At 48.4% G+C, this 14,327-nt stretch overlaps 1 protein-coding gene across 2 annotated transcripts in view; it reads right to left on the bottom strand.

The window, feature by feature from the left end:
• LOC110498234 (hippocalcin-like protein 1) overlaps window positions 1-14,327 on the bottom strand; it is a 33,334-nt gene that overhangs the window by 9,367 nt on the left and 9,640 nt on the right. Inside the window, exon 1 of one of the 2 annotated variants that reach the window (XM_036955263.2) lies at window positions 599-1,083. The exons of the other annotated variant lie outside the window; for it this stretch is intronic. The gene's annotated coding sequence lies outside the window, so the exon portion shown is untranslated. Of the gene's footprint in view, window positions 1-598; window positions 1,084-14,327 lie in introns of those variants that run through there. 2 annotated transcript variants of the gene reach the window in all.

The raw sequence follows: 14,327 nt of genomic DNA, 5'->3' as shown, positions 1-14,327 counted from the left end.
AACCCTAACCTCAAATTAGGAACAAAAATCTTTAAAAAACATTTTTTTTTATACAATTTAGCCAGTTTTAACTTTGCAGCTGGCCTATCTACGGGGAAATCGGTCAGTTCTGCCTCCACGGCAAGACTCGTGACAATAAACGTCAATTTGCATAGTCATAATAAGGGCTAACCTACGGCCTGACCCATCTCCTTATGTATTCCTAACCCCCTGTTGCAAAAAGTGACATCCACAAAACATATTACATTTTACATTTATATTTGAGTAATTTAGCAGACACTCTTATCCAGAACGACGTACAGTAAGTGGGTGTATACATCTTCATACTGCCCCCGGTGGGAATCAAATCAATATACAACCCAAAAGGCTCCTTGCGTCCCACGCATGTTTTCTTTAACCTAAACACTAAAACTAAGGGCATTTATATATATGAAAGTCACTACCCTGGTTTAGTTCCTGGAGTGTTTGTGAGAATTCAACAGAATACGTTTTGCTTTCACAAAACAGTTTCAGGGTGCGATTAGCAAGACGCACATTCTACATGACGTTCGTGAGATTGTTTACAACGGGCACAAAAGTTCCACGCGAGTCACAATACCTGGTAATCTGGTCCTGGATCTTGGACCCGCTACCAAACGCTCCAGTATCTGGATCATAAGGGGATATGTGAAAGTGGCCTAAAACTGAAACTAAGGGGCTGGATTCAATCCGTGTCGCCGAAGTATCGTGGAAGATCCGCATTAAAATATAAAGGTAATTACCGATTGAGCCGACATATGCAGTGTTTACCGTGAATGCAGTCTCCGCTTTTAATTGCCAATCGCACTATACAACGGATCTCGAGCAATACGGATTGAATAGAGCCTTAAATAATATTAAAACAAAATATAAATATCTGTATACAACTTCAACTAAACAAACAATAGCAAATCAGGTCTAAAAAACTAACTGAAACTAAACTGAATTCAAGATACATGTATAATATAAACACTATAATAATCTTGGTGTGTGTCTGTGTGGGAGACCTGCTAGTGGCTCTAATGCCCTGATGTGAGTAGATGGAGCATGCAGAATGGGTTACACTGCAGTCGTTCTCTGTGGAAATCTCATATCAGGGCATTAGAGCCCTGCCACACACACACACACACACACACATTAAGTGGTGCTGGATGATCACTGACTATAGGAGGGGTCGAATTCTTCGGCCTGCTAGTCAACTCAAAGATAATTGTAGCAGACACTCAAGTCAATTCCAGTCCAAACTGCTTAATAGGACTAGAGTACAACATAATTTCTGCTGCTTTTTCTTTCATTAGTCAGCTCAGACACACAGTTGTTAGATAGAAACTACGTGTGATTATTTGAAGGATGATGTGCCAATTAGCTGACGACTTTTATTTAAAAGCAACTTACAATCATGCACGCTTACATTTTCCATAAAGGTGGCCCCAGCGGGAATCGAACCCACAACCCTAGAGTAGCAAGTGCCTTCCTTTATCAACTGCGCCACAGAGGACCACATATACTATGTTGTTATATGTGAATGCAATTGACTGCAGCCATTTTGATTTGAACCCCCAAAAAAATGTTTGTCATGTGGAACGCTATTTTGGCTGACTGTTTATGACAGTTATCCATCCTCTCTGATCCAAAATATGCCCTCTCCTGGGGATGCTTGTTCCAAGCCAGGGCTGTTCAATTACGGTTCTGAAGGGTTGAAAAACTGTTTGTTTCTGCCTGGTAGTTAATTGCACTCGTCTGGTGTCCCTGGTCTGAATCAGTCCCTTATTAAAAGGAGAGAATGTAAACCAGAAGGGATTCTGCCCTCCAAGACCGACATTGATCATTTTATTTGTCATGCGAATATAGTGTAACAATATGTGCTCCCTCCTTTCCCCCTGGCTTGGCACCCCCTGGCTTGGCTGTGTATTGTATTGGCAGGTGCTTAGCACCCCCTGGCTTGGCTGTGTATTGTGTTGGCAGGTGCTTGGCACCCCCTGGCTTGGCACCCGTTGGCTTGGCTGTGTATTGTGTTGGCAGGTGCTTGGCACCCCCTGGCCTGGCTGTGTATTGTGTTGGCAGGTGATTGGCACCCCCTGGCTTGGCTGTGTATTGTGTTGGCAGGTGCTTGGCACCCCCTGGCTTGGCACCCCCTGGCTTGGCTGTGTATTGTGTTGGCAGGTGCTTGGCACCCCCTGGCTTGGCTGTGTATTGTGTTGGCAGGTGCTTGGCACCCCCTGGCTTGGCACCCCCTGGCTTGGCTGTGTATTGTGTTGGCAGGTGCTTGGCACCCCCCTGGCTTGGTTGTGTATTGTGTTGGCAGGTGCTTGGCACCCCCCTGGCTTGGCTGTGTATTGTGTTGGCAGGTGCTTGGCACCCCCTGGCTTGGCACCCCCTGGCATGGCTGTGTATTGTGTTGGCAGGTGCTTGAAACCCCTGGCTTGGCTGTGTTTTGTGTTGGCAGGTGCTTGGCACCCCCTGGCTTGGCTGTGTATTGTGTTGGCAGGTGCTTGAAAACCCTGGCTTGGCTGTGTATTGTGTTGGCAGGTGCTTGGCACCCCCTGGCTTGGCACCCCCTGGCTTGGCTGTGTATTGTGTTGGCAGGTGCTTGGCACCCCCTGGCTTGGCTGTGTATTGTGTTGGCAGGTGCTTGGCACCCCCTGGCTTGGCTGTGTATTGTGTTGGCAGGTGCTTGGCACCCCCTGGCTTGGCTGTGTATTGTGTTGGCAGGTGCTTGAAACCCCCTGGCTTGGCTGTGTATTGTGTTGGCAGGTGCTCGGCACCCCCTGGCTTAGCTGTGTATTGTGTTGGCAGGTGCTCGGCACCCCCTGGCTCGGGTCCCAGTGAGCCCTTTGTGTGATGGTCCGACAGCTGGCACTATGCCCTCAGAGCCAGGAGACCAGGGCATCTGCTTTGGGGCCTTCTGGGACTTCCCTGGGAGGTTTTCTAAGGACTGCTGCACTCACTACCCCATAATCACAAACTGGTTGAATCAATGTTTTTCCACATCATTTCAACAGAAAAATGCAATGTGATGACGTTGTGGAAAACTGATTCGATTTGCAAAAAGTCATCAATGTAAAGGAATTTGGGAAATATGTCCTTTTAAAAATGTTTTAAATCCAATGACTTGGTAAAAATTATTTGTTGATTTCATGTTGAATTAACTCAATGAAATGTAAATCAAACTAGATGTTGAACTGAAAGGGGTATTGTTTCACCTCACAACAATAGTGAGCGCAGGGTTCAGACTGTTCAACCAGGGCTAGGTTTAGCAGTTCAATCAAATCTGCACTAAAAAAAAACATTGTTCCTGTCTGCACCTTGGGAAGACTTGTTTCAGATCATATAACTGGGACTAAGCTAACTGGTTTGGGACAGATCAACTGTTATACATTTCATATGTATGCATGTACACTGAACAAAGATATTAACACAACATGCAACCATTTCAAACATGTTTACTGAGTTCATAGAAGGACATCAATCAATTGAAATAAATAACTAAGGCCCTAATCTATGGATTTCACATGACTGGGAATACAGATATGCATCGGTTGGTCACAGACACCTTAAAGAAAGGTAGGGGCGTGGATCAGAAAAACAGTCAGTATCTGGAGTGACCACCATTTGCCTCATGCAGCTCGACACATCTCCTTCGCATAGAGTTGGCTGTGCGAAGTTGCTGGATATTGGTGGGAACTGGAACACGCTGTCGTACACGTCGATCCAAAGCATCCCAAACATGCTCAATGGGTAACATGTCTGGCGAGTATGGAGGCCATGAAAGAACTGGGACATTTTCAGCCTCCAGGAATTGTGTACAGACCCTTGCAACATGGGGCCGTGCATTATCATGCTGAAACATGAGGTGATGGCGGTAGATTATAGGCACGACAATTGGCCTCAAGATCTCCTCACGGTATCTCTGTGCATTCAAATTGCCACCGATAAAATTAAATTGTGTTCGTTGTCTGTAGCTTATGCCTGCCCATACCATAACCCCACCGCCACCATGGGGCACTCTGTTCACAACGTTGACATCAGTAAACCGCTCACCCACATGACGCCATACACGCTGCCATCTGCCTGGTACAATTGAAACCGGTGAGGAGCACACTTTTCCAGTGTGCCAGTGGCCATTGAAGGGGAGTATTTTCCCACTGAACTCAGTTACGACTGGTGAGGACGACGAGCACACAGATGAGCTTCCCTAAGACGCTCTCTGACAGTTTGTGCAGAAGTTATTCAGTTGTACAAACCCACAGATTCATCAGCTGTCTCGGTGGCTGTTCTCAGACGATCCCGCAGGTGAAGAAATCGGATTTGGAGGTCCTGGGCTGGCGTGGTTACATGTGGCATACGGCTTATGGTAGAGAAATTAATATTACATTCTTTGGCAACAGCTCTGGTGCACATTCCTACAGTCAGCGTGCCAATTGTACACTCCCTCAAAACTTGAGACATCTATGGCATTGTGTTGCATATTTTATAGTGGCCTTTTATTGTCCCCAGCATAAGGTGCACCTATGTAATGACCATGATGCTTAATCAGCTTCTTGATATATCACACCTGTCAGGTGGATGGATTATCTTGGCAAAGGAGAAATGCTCACTAACAGGGATGGAAACACATTTCTGCACACAATTTGAGCGAATAATCTTTTTTGTGCGTCTGGAAAAGGTCTGGGATCTTTTATTTCAGCTCATGAAACGTGGGACCAACACTTTACATGTTGCGTTTTATATTTTTGTTCCGTGTATTTTTCTCCATGCAGGGAAATGCGCTTTTCGAAAGTGCAGGTTTATTGAGGACACCAAAGTTAACACACTATTGTAACGTTTCTGAAATATTCTCCTCATTACATTGTCGTATTGCTGTTTGTTGTGACTTGACTACCTGCCTAACTTTTCATTTTTTTACTTTTAATAACCATTTAACCAAAACTCTGCATTTAACACATTTAACACGAACATCTTAGTTTTTTTCTCGCTCAACTTTCTTCATTCAACTTTCAACCCCGCACGCTTTAATACTTGGATACCAACAACCGAGCCAGGCTACCAAGAGCTGAACTCATTCAACGCTCTCTTTGGGTGTTCCCTCCATGGCTGTGGATGCCCCTTCAGCTACCTCTCCCTGTCCTAGTCAATAAACTGCCTGGGCACAGCCTGGACCACCGCGGCCCCCTTCCCCTGGGCCGTGCTCTCTGGATCAGAGCTCTGTCCCTTTGGCTGTTGAGGCCTGAACACAGCCCTCCTCTCAGGTGAGTTCTTTGGCTCTGGCCTCACAGTCTGCTTTGAGACACGGCAGATGCTGGATCATTCCGGGCTGTTGTGATAGGTTCGATGTTGAGGCATATATCTAAACCTGGGGCAATGACTTTGTGTTTTCCTGGGGCAAAAGTTCAGGATATCACCAGGTTGCTTCCCGAGGCTGTGTGTCAGGGAATGATGCTGTCATGGTTCATGTGGGGTCAAAGTTCAGGACATCATCAGGTTGCTTCCCGAGGCTGTGTGTCAGGGAATGATACTGTCATTGTTCATGTGGGGTCAAATGGCATTTTGAAAGGCAGCTCAGAACAGCTGAAGATGGATTTTAAAGAACTGATTGGGTCACTACTTGTCACCAACAAACGCCCCATAATATCTGTCCCTTTGCCTTCCCTAAATGGTGGCATTGAACGGTTCAGCAGGCCTGGATCCTTTCACAGCATTGTAAGGCTGTGTTGACACAATTACTTATCAATGACCCAAGCCCAGCTCAGCTAATCCCTACCATTGTGTCGCAGAGTTGTCATAATGCTTAAGCAAATGTACATTATCCCAGGGGCGTTGGAAGACAATATAAGTAACCTAATTTATGTCCCTCTTACTGCCCTGAATGGCTCTGCTGATCCTACAGCTATTGTATGCAGCAATCATATGCCTATGAACCATTTATACTGTTAGCACTGAGGTGGTGTGTCCTAGTAGGAAGTCCACTGTGTGCAGCTCACCCTGCAGTAACATAAATAACCCAAGCATGTCTACCTCTGCTAAGCTTCCCAGTAAAGCAAGTTAAACTATCAAGAATCCCAGAAAAGGGTTTAAAAATAGCTCACGTTAACATATGCAGCTTAAGAAACAAGGTTCATGAAATCAATCATTTGCTAGTAACAGATGACATTCATATTCTGACAATCTCTGAAACTCACTTTGATAAAACCTTCGATGATGCTGTCACACCCCGATTTGTTTCACCTGTCCTTGTGCTTGTCTCCACCTCCCTCCAGGTGTAACCCATCCAGGTGTTGCCCATCTTCCCACTATCCTGTATATTTATACCTGTGTTCTCTGTTTGTCTGTTGCCAGTCATCTTGTCTGGTCAGGTTTTACCAACGTGCTTTTCTGTCTTCCTTTTTTAATCATGTTCTATTTGCTAGTTTTCCCGTTTCTGACTATTCTGCCTGCCCTGACCCCGAGCCTGCCTGTTGTCCTGTACCTGTCTGACTCTGACCTAATTACGAACCTCTGCCTGCCCTGACCCCGAGCCTGCCTGCCTGCCATCCTGTGCCTGCCTGACTCTGAGCTAATTACGAACCTCTGCCTGTCCTGACCCCGAGCCTGCCTGCTGTCCTGTACCTGTCTGACTCTGACCTAATTACGAACCTCTGCCTGTCCTGACCCCGAGCCTGTCTGCCATCCTGTACCTGCCTGACTCTGACCTGATCACAAACTCCTGCCTGTATTCGAACTGCCCTTTGCCTGCCCCGTGTTTACAGTAAATTATCTGACAACTGTACAGTCTGCTTCCTGTGTCTGTATCTGGGTCATAGCCTGAGTCGTGATGCAGTGGTAGCAATATATGGTTATAACATATATCAGTTTGTCTCTGTGAATGGTCTGTCCTCTGACAAATCAACTGTAAATTTCGGTGTTCCTCAAGGTTCCGTTTTAGGACCACTATTGTTTTCACTATATATTTTACCTCTTGGGGATGTTATTCGAAAACATAATGTTAACTTTCACTGCTATGCAGATGACACACAGCTGTACATTTCAATTAAACATGGTGAAGCCCCAAAATTGCCCTTGCTAGAAGAATGTGTTTCAGACATAAGGAAGTGGATGGCTGCAAACTTTCTACTTTTAAACTCGGACAAAACAGAGATGCTTGTTCTAGGTCCCAAGAAACAAAGAGATCTTCTGTTGAATCTGACAATTAATCTTAATGGTTGTACAGTCGTCTCAAATAAAACTGTGAAGGACCTCGGCGTTACTCTGGACCCTGATCTCTCTTTTGAAGAACATATCAAGACCATTTCAAGGACAGCTTTTTTCCATCTACGTAACATTGCAAAAATCAGGAACTTTCTGTCCAAAAATGATGCAGAAAAATTAATCCATGCTTTTGTCACTTCCAGGTTAGACTACTGCAATGCTCTACTTTCCGGCTACCCGGATAAAGCACTAAATAAACTTCAGTTAGTGCTAAATACGGCTGCTAGAATCCTGACTAGAACCAAAAAATTTGATCATATTACTCCAGTGCTAGCCTCTCTACACTGGCTTCCTGTCAAAGCAAGGGCTGATTTCAAGGTTTTACTGCTAACCTACAAAGCATTACATGGGCTTGCTCCTATCTATCTCTCTGATTTGGTCCTGCCGTACATACCTACACGTACGCTACGGTCACAAGACGCAGGCCTCCTAATTGTCCCTAGAATTTTTAAGCAAACAGCTGGAGGCAGGGCTTTCTCCTATAGAGCTCCATTTTTATGGAACGGTCTGCCTACCCATGTCAGAGATGCAAACTCGGTCTCAACCTTTAAGTCTCTACTGAAGACTCATCTCTTCAGTGGGTCATATGATTGAGTGTAGTCTGGCCCAGGAGTGGGAGGGTGAACGGAAAGGCTCTGGAGCAACGAACCACCCTTGCTGTCTCTGCCTGGCCGGTTCCCCTCTTTCCACTGGGATTCTCTGCCTCTAACCCTATTACAGGGGCTGAGTCACTGGCTTTACTGGGGCTCTCTCATGCCGTCCCTGGAGGAGGTGCGTCACCTGAGTGGGTTGAGTCACTGATGTGGTCATCCTGTCTGGGTTGGCGCCCCCCCCCCCCTTAAGTTGTGCCGTGGCGGAGGTCTTTGTGGGCTATACTCAGCCTTGTCTCAGGATGGTAAGTTGGTGGTTGAAGATATCCCTCTAGTGGTGTGGGGGCTGTGCTTTGGCAAAGTGGGTGGGGTTATATCCTTCCTGTTTGGCCCTGTCCGGGGGTGTCCTCGGAGTGGGCCACAGTGTCTCCTGACCCCTCCTGTCTCAGCCTCCAGTATTTATGCTGCAGTAGTTTATGTGTCGGGGGGCTGGGGTCAGTTTGTTATATCTGGAGTACTTCTCCTGTCCTATTCGGTGTCCTGTGTGAATCTAAGTGTGCGTTCTCTAATTCTCTCCTTCTCTCTTTCTCTCTCTCGGAGGACCTGAGCCCTAGGACCATGCCCCAGGACTACCTGACATGATGACTCCTTGCTGTCCCCAGTCCACCTGGCTGTGCTGCTGCTCCAGACCTGAGCCCTAGGACCATGCCCCAGGAATACCTGACATGATGACTCCTTGCTGTCCCCAGTCCACCTGACTGTGCTGCTGCTCCAGTTTCAACTATTCTGCCTTATTATTATAGGGACCATGCTGGTCATTTATGAACATTTGAACATCTTGACCATGTTTTGTTATAATCTCCACCCGGCACAGCCAGAAGAGGACTGGCCACCCCACATAGCCTGGTTCCTCTCTAGGTTTCTTCCTAGGTTTTGGCCTTTCTAGGGAGTTTTTCCTAGCCACCGTGCTTCTTCACCTGCATTGCTTGCTGTTTGGGGTTTTAGGCTGGGTTTCTGTACAGCACTTTGAGATATCAGCTGATGTACGAAGGGCTATATAAAATAAATTTGATTGATTGATTGATTATAAGAACTATAGAAAAGACAAATGCCAAAGGTGGAGATGTGGCTGTCTATATTCAGAACCACATTCCTGTAAAGCTTAGAGAGGATTTAATGTTAAATACAGTTGAAGTAATATGGCTACAGATTCATCTGCCTCACCTAAAAACCCATTCTGGTGGGAAGCTGCTAAAGACCACCAAGTGCTAACAGTCAGTATTTGGATAACATGTGTGAAATGCTTGATAATGTGATATCAATAGAGAAGTATATTTACTGGGAGATTTAAATATTGACTGGCTATCATCAGGCTGCCCACTCAAGAGAAATCCACAAACTGTAACTAGTGCCTGTTACCTGGTACAGGTTAACAATCAGCCTATCAGGGTTAACAATCAGCCTATCAGGGTTAACAATCAGCCTATCAGGGTTAACAATCAGCCTATCAACAATCAGCCTATCAGGGTTAACAATCAGCCTATCAGGGTTAACAATCAGCCTATCAGTGTTAACAATCAGCCTATCAGGGTTAACAATCAGCCTATCAGGGTTAACAATCAGCCTATCATGTCATGTATTGTCATGTTGTGTCTTGTTTCTGTCCTTTCCCTTCACCCTGTCTCCCTCTGCTGGTCGTTATTAGGTTACCTTTTCTCCCCCTCTTTCCCCCAGCTGTCCCTTGTCTCCTCCTAACTACCTCGTCACCCCTTTTCCCACCTGTTCCCTTTTTCCCTCTGATTAGTCCTCTATATCTCTCTCTGTTTTTGCTCCTGTCTTTGTCGGATTCTTGTTTGTGTTATTCATGCCTGAACCAGACTATCGTCATGTTTGCTGCAACCTTGTCCTGTCCTGTCGGAATCTGCCGGTCCATCTGAGCCTACCTATGTTTTGTCATTAAAGAAGCTCTGTTTACGTTAATTCGCTTTTGGGTCCTCATTCACGCACCGTAACAGAAGAATCCGACCAAGAATGGACCCAGCGACTTCGGATCCTCTCCACTCAGCCGTCGAGATCCAGGGAGCGATGCTAGGCAGACACGAGCAGGAATTGTCTGCTGCTCGACATGCCGTTGAGACCCTGGCCACCCAAGTCTCCAACCTCACAGAACAGGTTCACCATCTCCGCCTCGATCCACCGGCCACTTCCAGGGCTTTCGAATCTCCGGAGCCCAGAATCAATAACCCGCCGTGTTACTCTGGGGAGCCCACTGAATGCCGCTCGTTCCTCACCCAGTGTGATATTGTGTTTTCTCTCCAGCCCAACACTTACTCCAGGAGCACTGCTCGTGTCGCCTACGTCATATCTCTCCTTACTGGACGGGCTCGTGAGTGGGGCACGGCAATCTGGGAGGCAAGGGCTGAGTGTACTAACCAGTATCAGGACTTTAAGGAGGAGATGATACGGGTTTTTGATCGATCTGTTTTTGGGGAGGAGGCTTCCAGGGCCCTGTCTTCCCTATGTCAAGGTAATCGATCCATAACAGACTACTCTATTGAGTTTCGCACTCTTGCTGCCTCCAGTGGCTGGAACGAGCCGGCTTTGCTCGCTCGTTTTCTGGAGGGTCTCCGCGCAGAGGTAAAGGATGAGATTCTCTCCCGGGAGGTTCCTTCCAGCGTGGATTCCTTGATTGAACTCGCTATTCGCATTGAGCGACGGGTTGATCTTCGTCACCGAGCTCGTGGAAAGGAGCTCGCGTTCTCCGTTGCCCTCCTCTCCGCATCACTACCATCTTCCTCTGCCGGCTCGGGTGCTGAGCCTATGCAGCTGGGAGGTATCCGCATCTCGACTAAGGAGAGGGAACGGAGAATCACCAACCGCCTCTGTCTCTATTGCGGTTCTGCTGGTCATTTTGTCACTTCATGTCCAGTAAAAGCCAGAGCTCATCAGTAAGCGGAGGGCTACTGGTGAGCGCTACTACTCCTGTCTCTCCTTCAAGATCCTGCACTACCTTGTCGGTCCATCTACGCTGGACCGGTTCGTCAGCTTCCTGCAGTGCCTTAATAGACTCTGGGGCGGAGGGCTGTTTTATGGACGAGACCTGGGCTCGGGAACATGACATTCCTCTCAGACAGTTAAGGGAGTCCACGGCCTTGTTCGCCCTGGATGGTAGTCCTCTCCCCAGGATTCAGCGTGAGACGCTACCTTTAACCCTCACTGTTTCTGGTAATCATAGCGAAACCATTTCTTTTTTAATTTTTCGTTCACCTTTTACACCTGTTGTTTTGGGCCATCCCTGGCTAGTTTGTCATAATCCTTCCATTAATTGGTCTAGTAATTCTATCCTCTCCTGGAACGTCTCTTGTCATGTGAAATGTTTAATGTCTGCTATCCCTCCTGTTTCCTCTGTCTCTTCTTCACAGGAGGAGCCTGGTGATTTGACAGGGGTGCCGGAGGAATATCACGATCTGCGCACGGTGTTCAGTCGGTCCAGGGCCACCTCTCTTCCTCCACACCGGTCGTATGATTGTAGTATTGATCTCCTTCCGGGAACCACTCCCCCCCGGGGTAGACTATACTCTCTGTCGGCTCCCGAACGTAAGGCTCTCGAAGATTATTTGTCTGTAGCTCTTGCCGCCGGTACCATAGTCCCCTCCTCCTCTCCCGCCGGAGCGGGGTTTTTTTTTGTTAAGAAGAAGGACGGGTCCCTGCGCCCCTGCATAGATTATCGAGGGCTGAATGACATAACAGTGAAGAATCGTTATCCGCTTCCTCTTATGTCTTCAGCCTTCGAGATCCTGCAGGGAGCCAGGTTTTTCACTAAGTTGGACCTTCGTAACGCTTACCATCTCGTGCGCATCAGGGAGGGGGACGAGTGGAAGACGGCGTTTAACACTCCGTTAGGGCACTTTGAATACCGGGTTCTTCCTTTCGGCCTCGCTAACGCTCCAGCTGTCTTTCAGGCATTAGTCAATGATGTCCTGAGAGACATGCTGAACATCTTTGTTTTCGTTTACCTTGACGATATCCTGATTTTTTCACCGTCACTCCAGATTCATGTTCAGCACGTTCGACGTGTCCTCCAGCGCCTTTTAGAGAATTGTCTTTTTGTGAAGGCTGAGAAGTGCTCTTTTCATGCCTCCTCCGTCACATTTCTCGGTTCTGTTATTTCCGCTGAAGGCATTAAGATGGATCCCGCTAAGGTCCAAGCTGTCATTGATTGGCCCGTCCCTAAGTCACGCGTCGAGCTGCAGCGCTTTCTCGGCTTCGCGAACTTCTATCGTCGTTTCATCCGTAATTTCGGTCAGGTGGCAGCTCCTCTCACAGCCCTTACTTCTGTCAAGACGTGCTTTAAGTGGTCCGTTTCCGCCCAGGGAGCTTTTGATCTCCTCAAGAATCGTTTTACATCCGCACCTATCCTTGTTACACCTGACGTCACTAGACAGTTCGTTGTCGAGGTTGACGCGTCAGAGGTGGGCGTGGGAGCCATTCTTTCTCAGCGCTCCCTCTCTGACGACAAGGTCCACCCTTGCGCGTATTTTTCTCATCGCCTGTCGCCGTCGGAACGTAACTATGATGTGGGAAACCGCGAACTGCTCGCCATCCGCTTAGCCCTAGGCGAATGGCGACAGTGGTTGGAGGGGGCGACCGTTCCTTTTGTCGTTTGGACTGACCATAGGAACCTTGAGTACATCCGTTCTGCCAAACGACTTAATGCGCGTCAGGCGCGCTGGGCGCTGTTTTTCGCTCGTTTCGAGTTCGTGATTTCTTATCGTCCGGGCTCTAAGAACACCAAGCCTGATGCTTTATCTCGTCTCTTCAGTTCTTCAGTAGCCTCCACTGACCCCGAGGGGATTCTCCCTGAGGGGCGTGTTGTCGGGTTGACTGTCTGGGGAATTGAGAGGCAGGTAAAGCAAGCACTCACTCAAACTCCGTCGCCGCGCGCTTGTCCTAGGAACCTTCTTTTCGTTCCCGTTCCTACTCGTCTGGCCGTTCTTCAGTGGGCTCACTCTGCCAAGTTAGCCGGCCACCCTGGCGTTCGGGGTACGCTTGCTTCCATTCGCCAGCGTTTTTGGTGGCCCACCCGGGAGCATGACACGCGTCGCTTCGTGGCTGCTTGTTCGGTCTGCGCGCAGACTAAGTCCGGTAACTCCCCTCCTGCCGGCCGTCTCAGGCCGCTTCCCATTCCCTCTCGACCGTGGTCTCACATCGCCTTAGATTTTGTCACCGGACTGCCTTCGTCAGCGGGGAAGACTGTTATTCTTACGGTTGTCGACAGGTTCTCTAAGGCGGCTCATTTTATTCCCCTTGCTAAGCTTCCTTCTGCTAAAGAGACGGCACAAATCATCATCGAGAATGTTTTCAGAATTCATGGCCTTCCGTCAGACGTCGTTTCGGACAGAGGTCCGCAATTCACGTCTCAATTTTGGAGGGAGTTTTGCCGTTTGATTGGGGCTTCCGTCAGTCTCTCTTCCGGCTTTCACCCCCAGTCTAACGTTCAAGCAGAACGGGCCAATCAGACTATTGGTCGCATCTTACGCAGTCTTTCTTTTCGCAACCCTGCGTCTTGGTCAGAACAGCTCCCCTGGGCAGAATACGCCCACAACTCGCTTCCTTCGTCTGCGACCGGGCTATCTCCTTTTCAGAGTAGCCTCGGGTACCAGCCTCCGCTGTTCTCATCTCAGTTCGCCGAGTCCAGCGTCCCCTCCGCTCAGGCTTTTGTCCAACGTTGCGAGCGCACCTGGAAGAGGGTCAGGTCTGCACTTTGCCGTTATAGGGCGCAGACTGTGAGAGCTGCTAATAAGCGTAGAACTAAGAGTCCTAGATATTGTCGCGGTCAGAGAGTTTGGCTCTCCACTCAGAACCTTCCCCTTAAGACCGCTTCTCGCAAGTTGACCCCGCGGTTCATTGGTCCGTTCCGTATTTCTCAGATCATTAATCCTGTCGCAGTTCGACTTCTTCTTCCGCGATATCTTCGTCGCGTCCACCCGGTCTTCCATGTCTCCTGTATCAAGCCCGTTCTTCGCGCCCCCGCTCGTCTTCCCCCCCCCCCCCCCATCCTTGTCGAGGGCGCACCCATCTACAGGGTCCGTAGGATTTTGGACATGCGTCCTCGGGGCCGTGGTCATCAGTACCTAGTAGATTGGGAGGGGTACGGTCCTGAGGAGAGGAGTTGGGTTCCCTCTCGGGACGTGCTGGACCGTGCGCTGATCGAGGATTTCCTCCGTTGCCGCCAGGTTTCCTCCTCGAGTGCGCCAGGAGGCGCTCGGTGAGTGGGGGGGTACTGTCATGTATTGTCATGTTGTGTCTTGTTTCTGTCCTTTCCCTTCACCCTGTCTCCCTCTGCTGGTCGTTATTAGGTTACCTTTTCTCCCCCTCTTTCCCCCAGCTGTCCCTTGTCTCCTCCTAACTACCTCGTCACCCCTTTTCCCACCTGTTCCCTTTTTCCCTCTGATTAGTCCTCTATATCTCTCT

This window comes from Oncorhynchus mykiss, chromosome 19 (assembly GCF_057628025.1).
Source record: "Oncorhynchus mykiss isolate SJ-2025 chromosome 19, ASM5762802v1, whole genome shotgun sequence".
Classification (NCBI taxonomy): Eukaryota; Metazoa; Chordata; class Actinopteri; order Salmoniformes; family Salmonidae; genus Oncorhynchus; species Oncorhynchus mykiss.
Note: the sequence above shows the minus strand (reverse complement) of the source record. Positions and strands in the feature narration are given on the sequence as shown.